Here is a 26186-nt window from a genome sequence, read left to right on the forward strand (position 1 = left end):
TTGCTGGACATGCATGCACTTACCTACATGCAGGCAATACATGCATACACATAAAATAAAAATAATAAATTTTTTAAAAAGACATGCAAGGAGCTCAGAAGGTGGGTGACTGTGACCAGTGATAGTCATGTATATAGAGCTTAGGAATGCATGTGAAAACGTCTCAATGTCAATAGGCTTGGAATGAATTTTTCTGTATGAAACTGTGTGTTTTGACAACGAAGTGGAGATCTTTTTTAAACGTTGGAACCTTATTTAATTTTATGTCTTATAGAGTTTATAATGAGTAAAAGATTATATAAGCATAATAATTCATCTGTAAACCTAGAAATGTACAGCCAATTTTGAAAGAGATGTACCCTAGCTCAGAAAAATGTTATTGAATAGGTTAATGCTGTTGTAATGAAATGCTTCTTCTAATTAAAAAAAAATTTAAAAGACCATATGAGAAGTCTCCAAATTGGTAAAGCTTTACTGCATCAGAAATACACACACGCACATGTGCACACATACACACAAACATACATGCACACACAAACACACGCCTCAGTTAGAAAAAGCACCGATAGTTCTGCTGGAAACAAGTTCTCTCAGAGAACTCTATTTGAATCAATGTGGGTGGGGCACTGATGAATTTTTACCAAGTATCTATAAAGATAGAACAATATCCTTCAAAAGAAGATGACAAGATCAGCCATGCATGTGATGAGCTGGAAACCTATCAAACAGGCCAAAGTTCTTTCAGAAAAATTTGAAGCCATCTATTGGCTGTGGTTGAAGTCAGCTTGTTTCCCTGGAGAAAGAAGCTCATGAAAATGAATTGAGAACCCTGTGATCTGGAAGACACCTTTATAACTTAAGAGGCTGTATCACTGAAACAACAAAAAATACTGAGAAAGAATGTAGGAGTTTTGAGAGATATTCTATGTCCTTATGACAGCTAATAGGGCAGTTGGCAGAGGCCAGTGAGACCACCAGGGGATCCTCTGGTGACCAGACCGCTAGGGAAGGAAGCTATGGTAGACTGAGGAATGAGGATCTAGCGATTAGTGTGGGACAGATGCACCCCTCCCCAGGATCAGATCCAGGATAAACAGTCCTTTCTTGGGTGCTGAAGACCCCAGGAAAGAGCATGCAAGATAGTCATGGGCTCCTGAGAAGGATGACTCAAGACCTTCCTTCGATTCAACGCTCCCCCTAAAATAGAATTCTGCTGCCTCACTTTGCTCCATGATCAGATAGATGCCGCATAGGGATTCCAAGGTATAGCTTTTAGAATTCTCTATCTTCTTCCTTATTACAGAAAACTCAACATAAACTGTCTGAGGATGTTCCCCCCAAAAGGGGTGCCCTTGACTTCAAACATCCTTCTCTGATACCCACGGGCAATCACGTATGCATTGACCCTACCTTCCAATGATCTGAATTCTAAAGATTCAGAACCACACCAAGACACATTTTTTTCCCTGCACTAAAATAATATTGGCTTTTTCTTAGTTACATGGCTACTAAGTGCTTATCGAATGGCTCAAATGGAGACTAAGTAGAGCTATAATTCTAGGATGATATAACTGTGGATTATTTAAATGTGGCTCTTATAAATTCTTTCTCTTTCTCATTCTGTGATTTGTGTTTATAACTCCTCTAAAACCATTCAGAGACAAAATACGAATTTTGTTTTGTATCTACAATATATGTAATTTATCTTCTGCTCTGTGTTGCTACTATGTGTTTAATTATATAATATCTCAAATAGAGACTTGATAGGATTATGACATCCAGGGTAGTGTTGTATAAATGTATGCTATATTATTACATAGCTTTGAATCTTTGAATTGGAAAAGACCTTAAGGCTAAGAGGTCAAGGCCTCTCTCTCTCTCTCTCTCTCTCTCTCTCTCTCTCTCTCTCTTCATTTCCTAGCTTTGTATAATGACAGGTGCAACTGGTGACTATGGACAGGTCAGAACGCTTCCTTCTTTCCTTCACGGAAGACACACCAGGCCTAGGAGATACAAGATCCTCACTGAAACCCAGTCCTGCCGTAGCTTGCCCTTGGGGAACTGACCTCTGTGAGGCTAACCTTCCTCTCAGCACTACATTCGCACAGAGCTGCCAGGAGACCGTCACAAGGATGTACACATCCAGCTGTACCTCAAAGACCTCTTGTGGGAAGTATGGCCAGACCATGGGGAGGAATAAGATCCTTTGTCTTCCATCCCTATTTTTGTATCTACTTCTGTCTTTTCTCTTGTCCAACCACGCATTGGAAAAAACTGCAGTCTCCACTTCCTGAGGTATTGCTGAATGTATTCGTCCTGTACCTGAGCTAAGTAGACACTTGGTCTTGCGAGACCTTCTTTCTGGATAGTGAGTCCCAGAGGTACCTGGTGTCAACCTCTTACCAAACCCAACTTCTTCTAGGTACATTTGCAACAATTCCATAAACACTGTAAGAAATCTTCCTATCCCACATCCCTACTTCTCTCACATTCAGAAAAGTAAAGCCAGAGAACACTGGTGGTTAGAGATCCCACTGCTTGAAGTTCTTCATGGTTCCAGATCACACCAACATGGAATCTAAGCCCACAAGTAACACCCATGAGGATGTGTCTCTGTTTCTACATGTGTCCCTCTAATCTAGTTATTAAACTTCCTTCTGCTCCAAAAACATGTCAAGCCCCCCATGCAAATAGCACTGGCTATTTGCTTTACCACACGGAGTGTGGCTGCCTCCCTTTCTCACGGAGCACCTGGCCCATGTTGGTTAAGCCTGCTTTCCCTGCCTTCTGTTCCCTGTTTTTGTTGTGACTTTGGAGCACTGATCTTCTCTGAACTCATCGCACAACCTCACTGTTTAGGTTTATAACATTTACCCTCTGTCATGGCACGCCCCCCCCCAATGAAGATTGTTTATTTTAGAAGAAAGATGAAGTTCTTGCTGTGTCTATGGACCATTTTAGTAAAGTTACTTGCAACATAAACGACACCTATTGTTTCTGTTACCCCCTGGAATGCCAGTGTCAATCCTGGACCTTCCTTCCCATCTTGCCCAGGACAGGAACTCACAGTGGACTTGGGGAGTGAAGGAATAAGCACTAGAGGGTTCAGTGTGATGGTCTGAGATCCAAGGCCTGTCAGAACAGAGTATGGCTGTGTGGGGCTTCCCAGGGCAGGTTCTGCACACCTATGACTATCCTCTTGGAACTGTCACATTTTTCCCGAGTACTTTGCCTTTGTTCAAGGGGTTGCTGTAATCTATGAGCATTTCTTGCTGGACCCTGTCCAGACATTCTATGCTAGTGAGTACTAAGTATCTACATTAACATGAACCTGGTAGATGGCTGGGGAAGCCCAGGTCGTGGGACCAGTGTAAGGAGATGCTATTTGGCCTCTACTATAGTTGTACACATGAAAGATGTGAGTAATTTTGTACAGTGGAAAAGCTACCGGACAGCAGGGATCCAGATCTTTCACTGGTTTGGAAAGAAGGACAAGAACTTGGAAACATTCAGAACCAACTCGTCCCTGGGTGTGGTAACTAATACACGGTAGGGGCATTCAGTTATAAAGCATATAGTGTAATATGAAAGCCACATCACAACCCGTGACTACTGTCCAAGACGGGAATAAGGACACTTAAGTCAAACAAGCCCCAAATCACATGCTATGTGAAGATGGTAGACAGCTCAGGCTCTGCACCAGGAAGCCTGAGAATGAATCTCTCAGCTTTGTATTATGTACATGCTACTTAATGCTTCAGCCTCTGGACTTCCTCATTTGTAAAAGAGGAAAGGGTTGCTGTGCAGCATCAGGGTATCCATGCCAGAGCACTGAGCACAGAGTCAACCCTCCACATGGTTGCTGTAGAAACCAGTGACATACCAGGTATTGACTTTGAGATCTCTGTCTCCAAATGCATTCATTTTCAACTCTTTGAAAATCAGTTCTTCTGTAACTATGTTAGGTTTGTTGACTGCATCACTTTTTTTGAGTTCTTATTTTAGAAACTGCTTTTCAAGGGGGTGGGGGCTCCAAATTGAGGCACAGTGCATCTTCACTGAATGTGGACATGGAAGGCAGATTTTCCTAATGGAGCAGACCTGAATGTAAGATAGTTATGGAGCTCCCAACAAACGCTGGGTAACTGCAGTACTTAAGTTCCTCTTTCCAGTGAGGTTGGTGGTTCTCAGGGAAATTTGATTCAGTTCCATAAACACTTGTACTCATTAAGACACCTACCACTAAAAAACATATTGTCAATTAAATTTAAAGCATTAGTCAAACCAGTTTTTGGCAATATATGGTCAAACATCTGGACAAATGAAATTTTAATTAAATGTTTTAACATGATGAAGCCCCAGTTTCAGAGCTAATCATCAAATATAAGGTATATACCTTTACCTTCTGTGCCAGATTGGTTGGATTTAGATTTGTGTATCAATTCACTATTAAAAAGCTGTTTTCTAATGATAGAGAGTACAGTGATGGTTTTTCATACATTTGCCACATTAATTTTGTAATATCTTTTTCATTAGTATGTTTTTGCTAGAAATATGGTCCATATTTACATGAAGTTCTAAGTAGAATGCAGGAAGCTTACTTGGAATTATGGGTCTGGTTCCAGTTACTTTGAAATACCAATTTAACAACTTTTTCCTGTATGCTTCTCTTTGATAAAGTGAAGAGGTCAATTCTATATTTCCTACAACAGGAGAAGGCATTTTGTCTAAATCTATGATGTTTGATACACATGTGAGCACACATGTTCTGTTCACATGTGAGTGTGTGGGTGTTATCACATGCACTAATACAGTGAATCTTCTTGAAGTCTTGCTTGCCAACCCCTGGTCTAGACAGATGAGGAAAATGACTTGGATTCAGACTCTAGCATTGGACATAAACAGAAGGGAACAGGTTTAAGCTATTCAAGGAGGTAAAGGTGACAGTTCTCCTTGATGCATGGGCTAAGGGGTGGGGAGATGCTTAAGAGGTATCTCCGCTACTCTTAAAAAACAAGGCTGGAAGGGGGTCCACTTTTCAAATTCCAATAGAGCAATCCAGATTTTTACTGACAAGTCCTTTCTATTTTTCACCCCAAGAGCTTAGAGCAGGACTGTTAAGTCTCCCTTGATTGTCTCGCTTCCTTGACCCATCAAAAATCTTTCCCCTGGCAAGAAAAATCTTGGCCACAAGGTCATGTAATACTTTAACTCCCCCTAAATACAAACATACAAAAACAAAAACAAAAGCCATCTTTGGGCATCTGTTGTGACATGGCAGCCAAGAGCAGGGTCTGCTTGGTGCTAGCATGGCAGTCGCGGCTGCATATTGCAGTCAATATGTGAGGTACTGGCACTAACAATCCTGGCATCCTGGGGAGGGCTGCTCTGCCAGCCTGCTAATTAGGATCTGTTTGCAGTGGCCTGGGTGGAGCAGTCAGGCCTCTCCTGCTGCCCGCTTCTTCCTGTCTCCCGTCCATGCAGCAATTTAGCACTGTGGGTATTATTTATTTATTTTTAATCATGGACCGTTTAAAGAGGAAAGAAAAGCAGGCTGTTCTGGAGATTCTGGATGAAGACTGGCACAGTCAAAACCCATGACTCTGTCAGTAGAAGAAGCCTGGCCTACCCTTCCTCCTTGGAAGGCTGTAGATCTTGTCTACTACCTCATCTTCCAGGAGCCAACTGAAAGCCCTACCCAAAAGAAGGCCTTAAAATCTAGTTACTTCCGGGGAAGACTCAGCCTGGACCCTTAACTGATTCCCTGCTTCAGAAAGGGTGCTGGATAGCTTTAGTTGACATCTTGACACACCAGGGTAGAGGAAGCCCCAGTTGGGGAATCTCCTCCATTGGACTGGCCTGTGGACATGTCTGTGGGGCATTTTCTTGATTGTTGAGTGATGTGGGTGTGCCCAGCCCATTGTGGGTGGTACCACCCTGGGCAGGTAGACCTGTATTGTATAAGAAAGCAGGTTGAACATGAGCCAGGGAAGGAAGCAGTAAACAGTGATCCTCCATGGTCTGTGTTCCAGCTCCTGCCTCCAGGTTCCTGCCCTGAGTTCCTACCTTGGGCTCCCTCAGTGATGAATTGTGACCTGGGAGATGTAAGCAAAATAAACCCTTTCCTCCCCAAGTTGGTATGGGTCAGAGTGTTTTGCCATAGTAGTTGAAGGCAAACTAGAACAGAAAGTCCATCAGTAAGAGGTGGCAAACATCCATCGATGGTCACACTGTGGTGTGCAAGGGAAGAAGCTATTTCTTTGATAGCTTGAGCCATCCGTGGGAGAATGTTTTCTATGGGTGCATTGACTCTGGTTTTGGCTCTTCAGGGATCACAGTCTTTCAGATAAAAAGCAGAGGAAGCACATGGATGAGCTTTCTGATAGTAAGAGGCAATAGTAGTTCCGGGCTACAGCGTGGAAGTCTTGACTAGTAGAACCAAGACTGGAAGATAAATTGTGGCAGGAATTGTGTTTGCCTTACAATGATTGCCAGGACTTAGCCTGAAAGAGTAAATGTTCAATAAATAAGCTACTCAGCAACAAGGACATCATCTATGGATCCTTCCAGGGATGTTGTGAAGAGTCAATGAAAGAGTGGATATCTACTTCTAAGTGCCATTCCTTCACAGGGTCACTAGAAACAGTACAATGAATTCAAGTGCTGTGACAGCGGTGGGCAAATGCATTCTATAAAGGACCAGAAGTTACGTGTTTTATACTTTGTAGGAAATGCAGTCTCTGTTGTAAGAATTATTGCAACCACAGGTAACACATAAATACACGAATGCTGCTGTGCTAACGATACTTCATTCACCAAAACACACCGCGGACTGGATTTGGTCTGGTTCACAGTCTTCTGATTTTGTCCCTAGAAAATAAAAAAGTTAAAGAACCTGTTTGTCTGATAGAATGTAAATGCAAATATAACTGTATTTGAGAAAATTTCTTAACTATCCATGAAGGACAAATCCAGCTTACCACGTAAAATCCCTATTATATTCTTCACCTGGGGGACTTGGGACAGGAAGGGTATCTAGAGCATCTCACAGCTTCTTTGCCAATTTCTGAAAGCCTGGATGCTTCCTATAGAAATAGACACACACACACACACACACACACACACACACACACACACACACACACTCATTCTTCACTAATGAGTAGAGAATGGAGTGTTAAGCTGGGGTTGACCCTTGAGGTCCTTGACTTGCATATTTACATTCTTGGTGATGTTTAAGAACCTGTTTCATTCCAGCTGAAGTTCAGAAGCTTTAGAATGAGATTAAATTTGTTGGTACATCTTCCCCCAAAACACTGTTTTCTGCCTACTTAGTGTTCAGTACTATGCCTAGTGTTGGAAGTAAGAATCTGGGTAAGATCTTGTCCTAGAATTCAAAGCCTGTGGTCTGGTTGGGAGAGAAGCATGACCAAGCAATTAATTATAACACCATGCTTCTAATGAGCAAGTGGATATTACTCATGTTCATGAGGCTAGCTATCTGGACTTGGCATGAGACAACACTGGGGACTCCTCAGAAGTGTTTTCTGGGCTCTTTGATGGAAGACCATTGCCTCAGACACACATGCATATATGGGTGCACGCGCATGTACATAGAGTGCCTGTAGAATTTATTTTTCTCTCTGAGGAGGAATATACTCTGGAAAATGAATGAATAGTTTTCCTTGATGCTCCCACAGGGACTTTTGAAGTCAAAGGGGAAAATGCCTAGAAATGTCTTTTTTTCCAGCTACATGCATGGCCAGTCTGGCTCTAGGCAGACATTGGCATGAAGAAACTATGGGAGAAATTATGGATAAAAAGTGATTTTGTTCTGTCCTTGCGATTTTCATCTTGATTGGCAAGTTAATTCTATGGGCAAAACATGCAGTGACCTGTTTGCTGAGACCATCTAGGTGCCTTAATGGTGCTGTGGAACACGGTCCACAGCAGGGAGAAAGGCCCCATGACCGAAGGTTTGTATTCAGAATATTTGCCCTTTTTACCATCAAGGATGAGCGCTGTGTTTCCGTGGCTTTGGCTTTGGCTTTCCTTGGTGATCCTGTCAGGTCATCTTTAACCTCACCATTACTGGTATTTACTTGAAACGCAGGCACAGCTGTGCCACTCCTTGGCTTAATTTCGTCAGCCCATCAGGAGAACCTTCTGTCCACAGGACAAGTTCCCACTAAGGTCTTCAGGTCCTTTGCTTCTTTTGAGGCTCTAGCTGTGCACGTGAATACTAACAGATGCCACGTAGGGCGTTCTAACATGGGCCACATTCCTATTGGCTATTTACTTATGCAAGCTCTTGGATCCTGACTCTAATCCTAGGAAGCTAATTAGCTCAGTTTTATGGAGTGTGAAGCTGCCTGCCTCTATACAAAACGGAGTCACTTGCCCGAGATTAAGCAAGGCCTCATATATTTAACTCAAGGTCGGTCTGAATTCAACTTCAATTTCTCTTATACATCATTTTTTTTCCTAAAGCATTTTATTCTTCATCTCATTCTCCCCCTAAGATAACTAAGCTCCTTTAGAGTTAGCTTTGAGCTTTTCCTCAACTATGAAGCTATTCTCAATCCTTCCGTATCTTCTTAGTTCCCGAACCACTTCCTTTTTTCCTAATCACCACAGCACTAGGACCATTACATCAGTCTAATGTCTTTGCCTTTTATCCCTCATGATAGTCTGTGAGCATCCTGAATTTTTCTTCCATATTTGATCTACTTTTACATGCCTAGAAATAAAGGCAGAGCATTGAATATACATCAAATGACTACAGGACTAGAAAAGAAGATTTGGGGATGTGTGTCTTTCAGATGCAGAAATAGCTGCCTTTAAAAGTATCTGCTAATGGGGACGGGATGCTGAATGAAGAATGAAGGGATAGTCTCTTGTGATGCAATCTGATTGGCGGTGGAGGGATGGGGCTGGTTGTGCTGTCCAGCATCTCAGAAATCTCTGAAGCCCTTCCTAAATGTTTAAATAAAGTAAAGTGGTTGGCTTTATAAGTAATAGAAGTCAATTGTGTTTGCAGCATCTAATGCAGGAATGGCATTAGATAGTTGAGATGGGGTCAGTGCCAAGAACTGCTGAGTGGGCAAGAGGCCTGACTTCCAGACTCCCTCTGCATCCATTTGTGAAAATCCCAGTCTGGCTTTCTACCAGTCATCCTCCTAATGAGACTTGTACAAGACAGCCTTTGCCCCCAGCACAGACATATCCTGAATCAGGAGCTCACTTACACAGACGTTTTAAACCACCCACACTTACACATACACTCACATTCTTTCTAAATGCTCTTTTAATCGTCATTGTTACTAACACTTTTCTAACCGGCTGGCAAACATTCAGGCAGAAACTGAAATATTTGGAAGTACTGAGCACCTTAATTCCCTCATAAAATGGACTTTCAGCTGAAAGGCAGAAGGAAATGGCCCTTTAGCCAGGGCCCTAGGACTCAGGGTCTTTGAGGACAGCTTGCCTAGCTTCAGGGTAGGGCATGGGAGTTTCAAACAAAGACTGAAACAACGCACATTTGTTCTGCATTCACAGCGAGCTGGTACCATCTCTTAGCAGGACACCCTCAAGATACCAACAGCAAAGATGCTGACCCTAGGATGAACATTCATTGTCCCAGCACACTGTTCTGCAGTATCTTGTAAAAAATTGTCATCATGACTCAAAATATAAATGGGTCATCTCATTTCTCAGATGAAGAAACTGAGGCTCTTAGAAAAGTCCGTGATTATCTCCAGATCACACAGTTATTAAGGCGTATATTCTATAATCAAGTTCATATACATTTTCTCCCAGAGCCTGTGTTCTTAAATGCTGTTTTATAGACCAGAGCAACTGGCTCAAATCTACTTAAATGGGATCCTGAGGAGTTAACTAATTCAATGGAAACAAGATGTAAGGATCATCAACTTTGCCCCATAAATGTTGTAGGCGTTATGCAAGGGGAAGCATTTAAGGATGCATCTTCATGTTCGTGTCTTAGATTTGCTTCCCAGATTTCTACAGTCTTGTGTGGGGAATCTATGGAATGGAAATGGACAGAACTGTTCCAGTATCAAATGCCAGGGCCACAGGGGATGCTGGTGGTGGTACCCCGGGACTCCTCTAAAAGAAGTTGGCCATTAAAGGAGAGGGAAAAGCATTTGGCCTACTCTCTAACCTTTGGTGCTTCTAGGATCGGGGGATTAGAGTCCTTGGTAGGGTCAGGGTGAGTAGAGGAGGCTGGGGAAAATGGTACCATGCCCAATGGACATGCTGTTTTGCTGAAAGCATCAGGGCACAGGGTGAAGAAGTCCTCAAGGACAGTAATGCCATTATGTGGGCTGGAGGGAAGTGGGGGTAGAGCTAGAGAAGAAGAACACGTTTGCAGAGGTGACTAGCTGATGGCTCCCTCAGTCAGCACACAGGAAACACTTTCTCATAGGCTCCTCAACACGTTTTAGCGGGGCTCATCTTTCTAGAAGACTTGGTTTTCTATCAGGTTCCCTATTCGTGTGAAGCTTTCCTAAACACCTCATTTGTCTTTGGTTTTATATATAATTATTTATATATCTGTGTGTTGTGTGTATGGTTTATATACTTGTTGGCAAATTTCTGTCATCCTTCTTCCAAGCCCTTGCGATGTGAAGCTGCTACGCTCCTACTGAGAAGTCAATTTTCTGTATCTTTTATGTGGGTGTGACTTGTTTTGCCAGATAAATGGTGTGTTGGCAAACCCAAGACATGTAGAAACAGTGCATTCTCCAGAACACCAATGTCCTGTGAAGTGAGATGTTCCGGAGTGATTCGTTAAGGCTAAGCTTTTCCAGTGAAATTCTTAATCTAAAAATGGCTTGCATATACTAGAAATATGTGGACTAAAGGCAGTGCAAACAAGTGTTGGAGCTTTGGAACTTATTCTTGTATGCTTGAAAATCTAAGACCATCAAGGATGAGCTTGAACTAATTGGATGAAAACTGAAATGACAGGTGGATTCAGATGGACTAATCAACAGCCTGACCATAGTCAGAATTATGTACATGGTCATACCTGGACAGTGAGCTCCTGGACTTTCTTCAGCTGAGCCTAGACCAGCAGGCGGCCCAGCCAAGCTAGACTTTTTGTAAAGTGACTGGGAAACCAATGAAGTTTGGAATGATTCATTAAAAAGTGAAAGTTAGCCAATACCTTTCTAATAACAATTGTTCAAATTTAAGGAGGGCAAGTGTTATGAATTCTTTGCTCAGATTAGGGAATTAATATGTCAGAAGATTAAGTGGTTTCCTCAAGGAGTTGGAATCAGTTAAAGGCAGAATAATGACTAGAACTCAGGAGAGTTCATAAGTAGTCTTCTACCCCATGAAGTTACTTTTAATCAATTAGTCCACCTACTTTCTGGACAGTCATGGGATAGTTTCTTTCTTTGTTTTGTATGATTTCAAAATTGATAAATAGATCGGGGATATTAAGTTCCAATGACAGCCTTTCAATTTCCCTTCACTTCCTTCACCACCACCACCAGCACCACCACCACACGTTTATCTACACCTCTATCCTCTTGGTATGGATTACTTGCAAACAGTAATGTAGCCCATGGTACTTTGAAATACCCACTGTTATCTCCTCCTATTTCTAATTAATGAAGAAAGGACATTTTTCCAGGTTGCAGAACCTTCTTAGATAATTTGTTTCTTTTCATTAAAAATTCTCCTTTGGGGCTGAAGAGATGACTCAGTGGTTAAGATCACTGGCTGCTCTTGTAGAGGACCTAGATTTGGTTTCCAGCACCCACACGGCAGTTAACAACCATCTGTAACCCCAGTACCAGGGGATCAGATGCCCTCTTATGACCTTCTTGGGCATTGCATGACATAGGTGTAGTTACATACATGCAGGCAATATACACATACATATAAAAAATAAAAATAATAAAATATTTTTAAAATTCCCATTGAAGTTAGTCTTAACACTTCTCTTTCCCTGAAAAGAACTTTGATTTTTCCAGAGAACTGGAATGACATTTGTAAAGTTCTTGAGAGTAAGTAGATGTTTGATACGTGTGTGGTGTGAGATGGATAGTTCAACAGATGTGGATGGATGCATAGATGAGAAGAAAAGTGAGAAAATGATGCTGAAAACCTTCCTAGCCACATTAAATCACATGGTGCGTTCAAGGAGTCTGGATAGAGTAAGCAGTTGGAAGATTCAAGCTGGGCCACCCAGAACAACGGTGACCTACAGATATTAGTAGATGTCCTGGGATGATCAGTCAAGGTCGAGATCTGACAGTCAGCCTGCTCATTTGTAAAAATGAGGTCAACTTTCATGTAACGGAGGATTATAGATACTGCAAACAATGTGTTCATCATAGTGAGCAGCACACTGACTAATCAGAAAGATCACACCACCTACGTGCTGTTCATTTATTATGTCCCGGGCACTGTACAAATGTACATGTACTAATCCACATCAGTCTCCTCATTGACCCTGTAAGTTGGGTATTGTTTATCCCTACTTCATAAGTAAAGAACCTGGGGCCGAGAGAGGTCGAGTGACCACCAGTGTAGAACTGGCCCAAAGCCCATGCCGTTAATTCCAGCCCAGCCCTGCCCCACTGCCTTGTCTCCTGCACAACCAATGCCGATCATCCTTATTTTTAAATTATTGTGCTTTTTTTTTTTTTTAAAGGAAACCCTCTTCACTGTATTGCAGTATTTTTGCTTTATGTGGGGTTTGGCTTTTTTTTTTCAGTCATAAAACCCTTAACAAAATGAAAGCTAAATCACATTAGAAAAGCCTACAATTTTAAACAAAGTAAAAGCAGGATCACTCTGCTTAAACTAGCTATGGAGCCCTGGAGATCCCCCCTTCTTGTGATAACTGCATAAAACCTTTTGCCCTCTGTTGAGCACAGTTGGAAAATATTGGCCTGAAACACAGCTGAGTGGATTTGCTGGCTGGCACATCTAGTCTTTCCGTCTCCAGGGAACCCAGCCTGCTGGTCCCTTATAAGGTTTACATGCCTGTTTAAGCTCAGATGAAGAGGTACCGAAGGATCATGTGAGATGGGACAGGACAGAACAGGACATGCAGCTTTCTGACCCTTTGCAGGTAAGGGCCATGTCATAGTTTCAGCCACAGTGGGGTTCCTGGGCAATCTGGAAGAAAAGATTTCCTAGAAAGCTCATTTTTATGAAGGGAGGACTTCTAAAGATAGTGCTGGCTCAGTGGTGATGAGCAATGACCCACTCTTGCCTCCACCTCTCCCACTCTATTCCAATTAAGTTGTTTTTTTTCCTTTCCACCTGTACCTGGGGTTCTCTCCAGGCTGCAGACAAATGCTACATCAATCAGACATGGATCAGCCGGTGCAGGGGGATGGCGGGAAGCGGCTGATTTATGAACCAGTCTGAAGTGTGGGGAGCCTGGGAGTGGGCAAGACAGGCCCAGCTCAGGGAGCAGATGGGGCCCCTTCTATAGGACCAGATCCATATGCTCCACTGCAGGCACATATGCTGGGTGGGCTGGTCCCCTGCCCTTGCCAGTGTTGAGGCTGCCTGTCTGCTGTAATGTGTGGGAGGAGGATCCTCCACCTGCCCTTCTGGCATCCACACATTCCCTCTCCAACAGCCTGAGACCTTCAGGCTAGAGGCTTGGATCACTTCTTACAGACAAGCAATGGCTACATTTGTGCACTTGTCAATATGAATCATTGACACCATTTATTTAGGAACAGTTCACAGACAGGAGAGGCCAGATTTTTTTTTTTTTGTATTTTCTAGAAATCAAGGCACAATACTAAAATTGTCAACGCTATTACTAGTAATAATTATAACAACCAACAAACAACTTCTGCATGTATACAGGTGTTAAGCTCTGTTTTAATAATTTTTCCATGTGGTAACAAGACACAGAGAGGCAGTAGTTCAAGGTCATAGATGAAGAAAAAAACTAGGAGCTAAACTCGGAACTGTGTTTCTATGACTCCCTGCAAGTTATTATCCATCCATCCATCCATCCATCCATCCATCCATCCACCCACCCACCCATCCTTCCATCCATCCATCCACCCATCCACCCATCCACCCACCCACCCATCCATCCATCCATCCCCCATCCATCCATCCATCCACCCATCCATCCATCCATCCACCCATCCACCCATCCACCCATGATGGTTATTGTTGTCAATAATACCACATAGAAGACACCCTCTGGGCACACCTGTGACAGAGTTTCTAGATGAGGTTAGCTGAGGTGGGAAGGCCCACCACTGTGGGTGTCACCATTTCATGGGTTGGAATCTCGGACTCTGTAGAACAAGAAAGTGAGCTGAGCACAGGTTTTCATTGCTTTCTGCTTCCTGATTGCAGATCCAATGCGACCAGCTGCTTCTGGTTCTAGCTCCCTTGACTCCCTACTGTTCTGGGCTGCACCTTGAACTGTAAGTCATATTACACATTTCCTTCCTAAGAATTCTTATTATATATCAGACCACAACCAATATACTCAGGATGCATCTGAAAGCAAATTAGGCATTGTGCGGGTTTTCCTGGAAAGTGCATTTTAATGAAGTAAGATGGGAAAAATTTTAAAAATAGTTAACAACAACAAAAAAGTTTGGCTATAAATTTCAGTGATGTACATGAAGGGAGAAAAACAAAAGCCTTGAATAAGGATAGCAGCAATCTTAGTACCGACATAACAAACTTGTAGAACTGGAAACAGGAGGATGGCTGGAGTTATAGGTTCAGGGACAGATCCTGCCTTAAAGGTGTAAGATGGAGAGTGATAGAGGACACTGGACACCCTTCTCTGGCATCTGCAGGAATGTGTACTGAGGCATGCACACCAGCACACACACACATATGTGCATATACCACAATATGTATCTGTCTCTCTCTCCCTAAGAACCACACACACACACAATTAGAAAAGTAGCCTCTTAAAAACATAGAAGATTAGGTATTATGGCAGTAAAAGTATTTCTTGCCCTTTGAGGACAAGGACAATTTCCTGAGTGAGGGGGTTGTGTTTAAAAGCCAAGCTGGCAGGATAAACCAGGGGCATCAAAAGTGAAAGTCTAGGAAAGGTAGAGTGACCCAGAGGTGGCAGACAGTAGGAAAAAAACAAAATGTGAAGGGGGTGCAGGGTTTTGACAGATCAGGAAGGGCTTATTAATAAGATAAGGTGTGTGCATGGGGGCGTCATTCCAGCTCTTTACACAGCAACCTAACAGACAGTAACGGTGAACAGCAGCTAATTGGTTAGTGTGACACCCTCCCCAAGCCGGTGCCTTCCTACCCAGTGTATTGCTTAGCTTCAGATGCTGACATAGGGAGCAGTCATTTGAATAGGGAGATGTGTCCAAATGGTCTGTGGATACTTCCCAGGGCCAGTATTCAGTGCCTAGCCATGTATCAGAAACACAGGACTCATAGCCTATATGGACATCATTAAATTTAAAATTCACTACTGAGCCTTTAGGACTATGTTAGCTTTATGGTAAGTTCTAAAGTTGTATCATTTCTCCACCCCATTAAGTTTTACTACTTTACCATTCTATTTTTTTCCTTTGCATTGTTTTTTTTTTCCTTTGAAGATATAAAAAGCTTTGGGACATTTTATTACTTTTTTTCATTATTTTAGATTATTTTTAACTTTCTGTTTCAGAAGGTCTGACCTCAGACATAAGATTTGGTAGTGTGCAAAAATTAGATTTTATTTAATAAACATTTGTAGAGTGGCTGTTCTGTGCTTGGTATGGATCTAAATGCATCATAAAAATAAACTCATTTAATCTTATAACCAGTCTTTAACATCAGAAGTGCTATTATCATTCTTTTTTAGGACTGAAGAAATTAAGCATGAGAAATTAAGTGAAAGAGTTCAGGTTCATACTACCAGTAAATGACCGTGAAGCTTGGGCCTGGAAGTGCACTGTAGTGTCCCTGCTAGTAGCCATTCTGGTTGTGTGGGCATTTCCTGGGACGTGGTTATGGACCCTGGGCCACTTGCAGGTTTCTGACTCTGCATATGGGTCTTCTCTCATCCCATACTCTCTAGGGAGCCTTCCCCCAAGTGGGGCAAAGGAGATAAAGGCAAAGGCAACAGGCCAAGCCCAGGCAGGAGTCTGTCAGGGCTAGAGGAGGGTGCTGAGTAAGCCAAACTAGCTGTAGCATGTGAGGAGCTGAGGTCATGCAGGGATCAGGGAGCAACTGGAGGATCAAGGGGGCATTTTCAGAAGCATTGCAGAAAACGATGTGTCCTGTTAATAAGCAGAGGCAGAAAGACTTTCCTCCATCTGTCCTGCTCCCTGACTGGGTAGCATTCCTCCCTGAGCCCCACAGGCTAAGCGCTGCAGCTGTTGCCTCAGCAAGGCCGCTAAACAGTGTGCCTTGATTCCTACTCTCCTAGTCTGCTGCTTCTCTCTTCCTCCAGCTCCTCCTTTCCCCGTTCTGTTCGTTTTTCTCCTCTTCTTTTATCCTACATCATCTCCTCACTCCCCAGTGCCCTTAGTGGAGATTACCTGGTATGTATGTGTCATATAGCCTCTGGCCTTTTACAGCTTACGGGACTCCATAGCACCCAGGGGATAATAAGATTCTCTATACGTCTGTAGGAGTCTAAGGACACCCCCTCTGCCTCTCCTGCTTGGGCCCCCAGCAAAGCTTGTGCTTCCTCAAACCCATGAGCCAATAATCTGATTTGTTTAACTGCCATCTCTGCTATAGGGCTCTGGTTCACTGCCTTCTGAAAACTTGGTACAACCCAAGCTGAGATATTGTCTTCACAGTTTATAAACTTCTTGTATATTTTTCTGCCAGCGCTCCAGACCAAGTCTAACAGATACCAGCAAGCGTTTGAGTCTAAAGAGACGTTTAGCAGTTTCTTCTCCTCTGGTCATTGGGTCTCAGCTCCAGCCATACACCTTTATAGTTATAGGGTATTCTGGAGTATTTCACAACATGTGAGCAAAAACGTGTTAGGTGTACTGTAGTGGACTTTATCTACAATGGCTGGTGGTGGCTGTGGGCTATGGTTTGCAGTTTTCTGTATAAAACGTGCGAATTGTTCCACGTATAGTTTCTATATAAAACATGCAAATTGTTCCACGTAGACATTGTCCGCTATAGATGTTTTGATTCAGCAGGTGACTTAATGAGGAGATAGACTTCCCATGTGCGGTCCTTCTCAATGTTGGTGTCATTTCCTGTGGTAAATGTTGCTTCACCCAAAGTTGGAAAACAGTTGTCCTTACCTTCCAGGGCATTTTCCTGTCAAAGGAGCCAATGAACGTGTGATATTTAAGACAAATTTGTGCAGTGCAGGGTAGGAACATCCGCTTATGTGCAAATAGCTCTTCCACGTGTCTGGTGTTTTGCGGATCTTGCTTGAGTAATCCTAGGATGCTGATGATGCCAGCTAGTTCTGTTTTGTCTGTTCACTCCATTCACTTGATGAGAACAGGGAAATAAGGACGAGCGTGACACCAGCATCTTAGGGTCAGGGTGGACTACGATGGAGAGGTGGCTATTCTAAGAGCAAGAGGAGACACTGCTCAGGGAAAGGTATTCTGTGAGGATGGCCACGTGCTGACTCTGGGTATGTTGTTTAATGTGTATGAATGCCTTGGACAGCATGTGCCCCTTGGCTCCTTGCCCTCCTGTTACTTTATCAGCCCATCCTGAAGGATTCTAGTAGGATTCTTATGAGGATCATCTTGGCGACTCTAAGCATCTTCTTTCCTGGGTGTTCTTTCTTTCCAAACACTTAGCACCTGCCACTGTCTTTACAGAGGATCGCCTGGGGAGCATGGAGCCCTGCACAGACCAAAGTGACTGTGAAGGGCCTTGGAAGTTCCACCCTCCGTGTGGTTCTTAACCAGTAACAGGAGGTGAAGGAGTGTGAGCACTCCCTTGTCTGGATCTGGGGAAGGCTGCTCTGGTGGCTTATGCTCTAGAGCTCCTAGGGAACCAGGTCTGAAACTGCACTGTTGTGTGGCTTCGGCCTTCCTGATGCCCCTTCTCTTCTCAGTTTTTCCGCTTGAGGACAAAAGGGTTTATTTCATCTTAGGCTTCCAAGGCGCAGTCTATCTTTGAGGGAAGTCAGGTAAGAACTCAGGGCGGGAACCTGGAGGCAGGAGCTGAAGCAGAGACCATGGAGGAATGCTGCTTCCTGGCTTGTTCCTCTGACCTGTGCTCAGCCTGCTTTCTTATACAACCCAGGACCACCCGCCCAGGGGTGGCACTGCCCACAAGGGCCCTCCCACATCAATGAATAATTAGAATTGCCCATAGATGTGGCCACAGGCCAGCCCCATGAAGATAATGCCTCAATTGACACACACTTCCCAGGTGTGTCAAGTTCACAACTGACGTTAACCAACACAGGCAACTTAACAGACCTACTTACCCATCACTTTGTATAGTTTGTATATGGTGCATGGGCACTTAAAAATCCAATTATCGAAATATTCAGTATCCAGTGCATCATTAACTAGAGTCTTTTTACCGTACACTCTACCTCTAGATTTATCTATATAGCAGTAAGTCTGTTACCTTACACACACATCTTCTGATCCTCACCTTGTTCCTGGTAATGACCACTTACGTCTTTAACTTCTTTTGGTCTCCCTTACATGGCCCCATGCGGTATCTGTTTTCCTGTGTCTAAATTGTCTCACTTAGCGTTTTGTGCAGGTTCATTTGTGCTGCTACAAATGGCAGCGTCTCATCTAAAAACAAGATTCAACAATATTCTATTGTACCTGCCTCACATTTTCTTTACTCCTCCATCCAGAGTTGCTGAGGCTTCTGTATCTGTGATGGTTTGCATTATGCCTTAATAGACAGGAGGATGCTGATATCTACAGGAGGCACTGATCATTTCCTTTGTGTGTACATCCAACAGAGAGGTTGCTGGGTCGAATGGCAGCTCTAACTTAAACAATTTATTTTACATTATTTATTCTGGGAATAGGAGTGCAGGTATCATTGCATGTGTGGAAGTCAGAGGCCACTTGCAGGAGTCGGTTCTCTCTTTCCACCGTGTGGATTTCCAGAGATCAAACTCAGGTCATCAGGCTTGGTGGCAGGCACCGTTACTTGCTGAGTCATTTCAGCAGCTCAGTTATAACTTTTTTTTTTTTTGTCTTTTTTGAGAGAGGGTCTCCCTGTAGCACCAGCTGTCCTGGAACTCACTTATGTAGACCAGGCCGGCCTTGAACTCATAGAGATCCTCCTGCCTCTGCCTCCCTAGTGCTGGGATTAAAGGCGTGTACCACCACGCCCGGCAGTTATAACTTTTAAGCTTCTGAGTAGCTTCATACTGGTCTTCATGAAGATTACTCCAGTTTGTATTTCTCTGACAGTATAGAAGGATTCTTTCTGCTTGCAGATACCTGTTATTGCTTATCTTCCTGAAGATACCCATCCTTGCAGGGGTGAACTGATACCTCATTATGGCTTTAATTTGTATTTTCCTGATAATTAGTGATGTTGTATCCTTTCATGTATTGGTTGCCCATTTTTATGTCTATTTGGGCTTTCTCTCACATTTAAAATAAAGTCCGTTGGATTTTACTTTATGCTTATTTTATTGCTGCAAAGCTGTGGAGTTGTTGGATATTTGGGTACTCACAAAGGTTCTGCACTGCTAATCTGACTGAGACAGTTTAAAGAGAGTCTCTGAAATAACGTTCGGGCTCATCCTTGATCTTCCCAGTATCCCTATCTAAAGGAGCAGCCAGGAAGGGGATGGGTTTTCCCAGTGTGGTCAGGAGCTTATTTCTACAGGATCATAAGAGTTTGCTGTTGAATTTTCAGGGATTGTGCAAACTGGTCTAGCCACATTGGTACCACGAACCTGGCTAGATTTGGAACATTTACACTATGGTTATTGGCAAATGATGCAAACCAAGGCATATATTCCCCACTCTTCCTCAAGAGACTGAGTGATTCATATTTGCCAAAACACCCCTGGCCGTGTCTGAGTGAGAGCGACCGCTGGTCACACACTGCTTGTCAGTGCTGCTGGGTTGTCAGGGTTAGCATCAGGCTGCCCACGTGCCTGTCTACATCAGGATCCCAGTAAAGCTCTCCTTGTGCGTGCTCCATTCATGAAGTCTTTTCTTTCTGCAGGCAGCACCATTCTTGCATTTAAAAAGTCAGTGTGTGGTTATCTGTTTGCATTTGGAAATACACACTTTTAAATATTTTATTATTTTTATTTTATGTGTACGAGAGTATTGCCTGCATGTGTGTACATGCACTCATGTCATGCAATGTCTGTGGAGGTCAGAAGAGGATGTCAGATGCCCTGGAGCGGGAATTATGGATGGTTGTGCTGACCGTGTGGGTGCTGAGAATCAAACCCAGGTCCTCTATAAGAGTAGCCAGTGTTCTTAACCACTGAGCCATCTCTCCAGCCCCTTGAACACACACATTTTATGAGACAAATGAAATTTACAGAATATTTGAACATTTTAGGCTATGGTCTCTCCCTTTTGATGTAAATGAGGGAGAGTCAGGTAGATGATTGTTGACAGGTGAACACTAGGATTCATGACAGACAGGCTTAACCAGCATCCTCCTGGGCAGAACAGGGACCTCTTTTGGTGGTGAGGGTGACAGAAGTGGTTTTGAACTAGGCTGTTTTGCACATGCTTTATGAACATATGTAAAGTCAGCTAAGTCACTTTCATGTTTGTTCATCATTGAACATCAGGTGCAAAACATGGGCTCACAGCCCAACAGGAAAAACCAGGATGCTAACAACTAACAGCACTCAGATCTTTCAGTAAACTCTGTGACCCTGTACTGTTTGTTGTCTGAATATATGGATAGTATGTGTGATAGGAAGAAGTTGAGGTTCTAAGTCGAATCTTAGCTCTGCTGTTCTTTTGCCATGTAACTTTAAGGGAGCCTTTGACTTTCAGCACAGCCAGCAGTAAGCTGGCAATAATGATGCCCATTCTTCAGAGAGCAAGTGGGAGACTCAGAGGCAAAGAAGTGCAATGAAGTCATCCACAGAGAGGAAGCAGCTCATGTGAAGACCTAGAGGGATGTGGACTGAGCATTGAAATCAGCCAGGGAAGTCAAGAGACAGCATCTATCAGTTTTACCTTCTTGAAGCAAAGTGAATTTTCCACCTTCTGCTTCTCAAAGCCACACAGTAAGAAGAGTCGGATCCGACTTTCCCTCATGTGAACCTCTTGGGCTTGCTCTTAACCACTTAAGGCTTAAGCCTCTGCCCAAAGGGGAGGCAACCTCAGTCATTCCCCGAGTTTGCTCCATTGCTGGGCCTTCAGGACCTAGGGACAAGAACAGGTGAGACCAAGAGAACACAGCCTTCTCTGGGGCAGGTGGTAATGCTCCTCTGCTCCCAGTGGCAGACCAGGGGGTGGAGCTTGCTCCTCTCTCAGCTTTGCCCTCCTGACCAAGCAGACAATGAATCGGGAAGACCAGCAATCTGCAGCTGGTGGTGGGAGACAGGGAAGGAACTGGGTCCAGAATCTGCAGTGGCTGGAGGTTTTTACTTCTGTGTTTATGAGAAGGTTCCCGGGGTAATTCCAATATACTGATTCCATTTTCTTACCTACTGGGGTAAAGTGATCTGCAGGGAAACCCCACAGAGTAGTATTGGGGTATTATCCCAAAGGAGTGACTCCTGGAATTTGTCCTTAGATATTTTATTCATCACTTTAAACATACTCCATTCTCCCAAGTATAACATTTTCCCCTGGAAATGAAAGCACATCAGGGGTACTCAACATAAGTGGAAAACCCCCTTTTTGATTGAACCCTTTCATCTTTTTTAAGTTCTTTATTTGCCAGGCAAAAGCATTATAATGACAGCAACAAAAACCTCAAATAAAGCTGTTTCCATTTTTTTTATTTACTCCAAGACCTTGCACACATGCAACATAATTTTTAGTTTTACTCGTAGCTAATGCATTGCCCTGCATTCTGCTTTGTTCGTTCAGCATTTAGCCATTAAAAAAAAACTGAGTTTCTTTGTCATATTCCTAATTAACATTTTTATTGGCTACATACTATTCCGTCAGCTGATATAATTTTATGTACTCCACCATTTCTCTATTGCTGGGTATTTATCCTACTTACGATTCTTTTTAAATAACATGCATTAAACTAACAGAAATAAAGTTCTTCAGACACGATGCTTTTTTATTTTGTTTTCAAATGTTTATTCTGTTTGAGTAAAATCCTCACGCTTGGCAAAATGATGTAAAAATGTTTCTGAGTCCAAGTTTATATTGCAACCAGAAATGTTTACCTGCTTGATTAGATTTTGTTATTTACATTTTTACATTTATACATTTTTCAAACGGTTGGATTATTGCTTATGTTAAGAGGTGTTATTGCTAATAGTAACTGAATTAGAAAGAAAACCAAAGTGCCATAGGAAACATTCCAGATCAGGCACACAAACACAAAGCAAGCTTTCCATCAAGTAACAGGGGGGTGGCCTTCAAAGTTATAACCAACTTGAGCGTAGCCCTGGGAAAATCGGGGGTGTGGGGGGAAAGCATGAAGGTCCACTGATAACAAAACAGCTTAGAGAGCTGGAGTTGAGAATTCCGGCTGCATTCTGAAGCTTTATAGAGCTCTGTGCACATGAGGGAGCTTCTGCATGGCATAGGGTGGTCAGGAAGAGCAGAGACAATGTCAATGGAAAGGCATCTTGAGTGGCCCTGGGGCCCAGACAGGAGCCGGTGACCATTCTAGCCATCCTTTGGACTGCTAGATGAGCTGCCTTTCTGCACACTGATCCTTCAAACTGATTCCCTCTAAACCTAATGAGTTTTGGGAGGAGATTATGGTTTTCCCCTGACCTGTGATCTCAGTGATTCTACTTCTTTGAGAATCAAAGTGCAAGTGGCCGTGCTGTCAGGAAGCTGGGTTTGCTCTCCAGTCACAACACATCCTCTCTGTGCTCACCTCCACTGCTTTGCCCTGCACCTGCTCCTTCCCCATTGTTCACCAGAACACATCTCTCTAACCCTAAACGATACCCCCCCACAGCCCCTGCTTCTCTACATCCTTGGCTTCAGCCTTAAAATGACAACATTAAGACTATTGTTTGTATTCCACAACTGCTGTACACACAATGCTATTTGGTAGAGAGATACCTGCTTATAAAGCAAAGTTTGAGAGATCTATATCTTCTTTTAATCTTACTTATTGATCATTATTCTGTATGTGTGCATAGTGTGTGTGTGTGTGTGTGTGTGTGTGTGTGTGTGTGTACACTTAGAAGCCAGAAGACAACCTGTGGAGTCCATTCTCTCCATCCACCTTTATGTGGGTTCCAGAATTGAACTCAGGACTCCAGGCTTGTGCAACAAGTTCCTTTACCTGCTGAACCATCTTGCCATCCTGAAGATTCTATTTCTTATAGGGAATATCACAGACTCCTGTTTCCTTCTCTCTCGTGTCAGAAGGATCTCGTATACCATATTATCTCTTCCTTTTCTCACCTCACAGCATCTTTATGTCCAGAAAAATATCACTCTGTGACTGCCGTGTCACAGTGGATGGAGATAGACATTATTTGTACTTCATATTTTGAAATATTTGTGTTTTGAAACAAATTATGAAAACAGTACAGAATGTTCTCTTACATTCATTGCCCAGTTTTTCCTTGTGGCACTTTTTTTTTTATAGCCACAGGACAATCATCCAAACCAGAAAGCTGCCGTTGATATATACTTTGATAGATGCCTATTATACGAGCCATAGTTAGGTAGCCGAACTCCAGGCTTTCCTGAATTCAGCGCTGTTTCTTCTGATGTTTTCTCTTCCAGGTTTCCATCTAGGATCCAGCGTCACAGTGAGTTGTCATGTCTCCTCCAGTCTGCTGTGTTCCTTGCTTCTCTGCCTTTCACGACCTTGGCAGCTGTGAAGACTGCTGGTCACTTACATTGGTAGAATCCCTTCAGTTTGGGCCCGAGTCTCCCTCTGATCATTATGCTGAGTCATATGGGAGCACATGTGCCATGGAAAGGATGCTGGGTCTCCTTTGACATCTGAGGTTATGCTGTACCAGTGCTTGCGATCACTATGATGCTGACCTTGGTCACTTCGTTAAAATGATCACTACCAGGTTCCTCCATTACTATTTTTCTTGATATTAAGATGTTTGAGAGATAAAAGAACACTATTTAATTTTGTGTTTATTAAGACCCAAATAATTTCTTTTCCTCTTTTTTCTTGTCTTCTAAATCTTATCCATGTCCACTTGATGCTTTGAAATTATAGTGGGTGTGTCTGACCCAAGGTCCAAGGACTACTTGTAGCTAAGAATAGCTATGAATATGGCTCAACAAAAGCAACCTCAGCTTACTTAGAACATTAAGAGGTTTTTTTGTGTAAATTTATTGCATGGTTTTCCAACTTGAATTTTATAGATGATGACATAGTGTTTCCAGGTCAAGAGACTGAACAGCCCTGAGAGAAGGAGATTAGTTGCTGAATGGGAACTAGTATTAGGTAAGGACATGGTCATCCAGGATGTGTGAAAAGCAGTATCTAAGATGCTGATGGCACATCACGGAAGATGTCTAGGAACAAAAAAGCAAAACTTAGTTTCCACAGAAGTCTCGATCTCTCTTAGCACACCAGTCCTTCAGTGTAAGATAAGGATGGCAGCGTCCTTCATAGGAAGATGGTAGAGCTCAGCATCAAACACCTCTTGGATATACCCCAGGACAGTACCTGGAGCAAAGTCAGTCTCATCACACACATCCATCAGCCAGGCTTTTCTTGGTGGTACCTTTTTGATAGCCACAGTACAATCATCCAAACCAGAAAGCTGCCGTTGCTATATACTTGGTCTAATTCTTATTTTAGTAAGTCATGCGCTCTGATTCCATGTGCCACTCTTCCATTGTGGAAGACTTCTTTGCTTCTGTCAGCCTCTTGCCAGTTCGTAGGCTCAAAACTGTAACTACACAGAGAGGGGATTGTTGTCTGCCTCCTGCTACACGCAGCCCTGATTCAAACTTGCTTTAAATTCACAGTGGTGAAAAATGGGCTTGCGGCTTACTGTGAATTTAAATACTTATAACCCAGAAATAAGCGGAGCGCATGGCTCATTTATCTTGAAGCCATTAATTAATGGTGGTTAATTGCAGTTATGAGCCGTTGAATTCCAGGCTTTTGCTCGCATACATTTCCTTTAATGTATTCAGAGTACCATGGAGGCAGTGAGTTGGATATCAAAAGAAAGACTGTCCCAGAAAGCAGAGGCTCACAACCTCACCCCTATTCCATTTGTCTTTCCAGAAAGGGCTCAGAGAAGCCTCTGAGGTCAATCCACAACAGAGGCTGTGGTTCTAGAATGTTCTGCTTCCTGGGTCACTCTTCTGAATGTTTATGGTCACCACCATTCCTGGCAGGGTCTACTTAGATAGTCTGTGTTTCTTATCAATGAGGAGAAGTGAATTAATTCACAAGAGTAAAGAAATAGTAAATCTGGTGTCTTGACAAAAGATTATGACACATAGAGTCAGGTGCTTGGTGGGAAAGAATGAAAATAATTCTTAGCCTGGCATGGAAGCACACGCCTTTAATCCTGGCACTTGGGAGGCAGAGCAGGTAGATCTCTGTGAGTTCAAGGCCAGCCTATTCTACATAGCTACATAGTGGGGTTTAGGCCAACTGGGGCTACAAGGAGCCAAAAAAAAAAAAAAAAAAAAAAACCAAAAAGATGGGAAAAAAGAAAATAATTCTTTTGAGTAGATTCATTTTCTGTCTGGGGAGGAAGCCATTGGGAGAGGCTTAGAAAATCTGAATTTGGATGCTTCAGAAGAATGGGTCCTCAAAGCCACCTTTGGCCCTCTTTATTTAAATTTCTAGAGTGCTTTGGTCTCAAAGCTCAGTAGTTATTACTTGGTTTAGTTATTTGATGGATGGAAATCTCTGATGGCCCCAAGATTTCCACTCATTGGTGTAGAATCTTTTCTTCTTGTTATGAGTGTAATGATTTAATCTTAGTTTTTCAACTTGATGAGATCTGGAATCAGACCCTCTGGGAGGGTCTGTATAGATATTTCCTGGAAAGATTGACTGAGGGAGGGAAACACTTCCCCAGAATTAGTGGCACATTCCAGTGTGGCTTAGACATCAGGAGGTCTTAGGGGAAAGCTGTAGCTTTTTGC

Source organism: Nannospalax galili, unplaced genomic scaffold, assembly GCF_000622305.1.
Source record: "Nannospalax galili isolate Female #2095 unplaced genomic scaffold, S.galili_v1.0 scaffold765, whole genome shotgun sequence".
Taxonomy (NCBI): Eukaryota; Metazoa; Chordata; class Mammalia; order Rodentia; family Spalacidae; genus Nannospalax; species Nannospalax galili.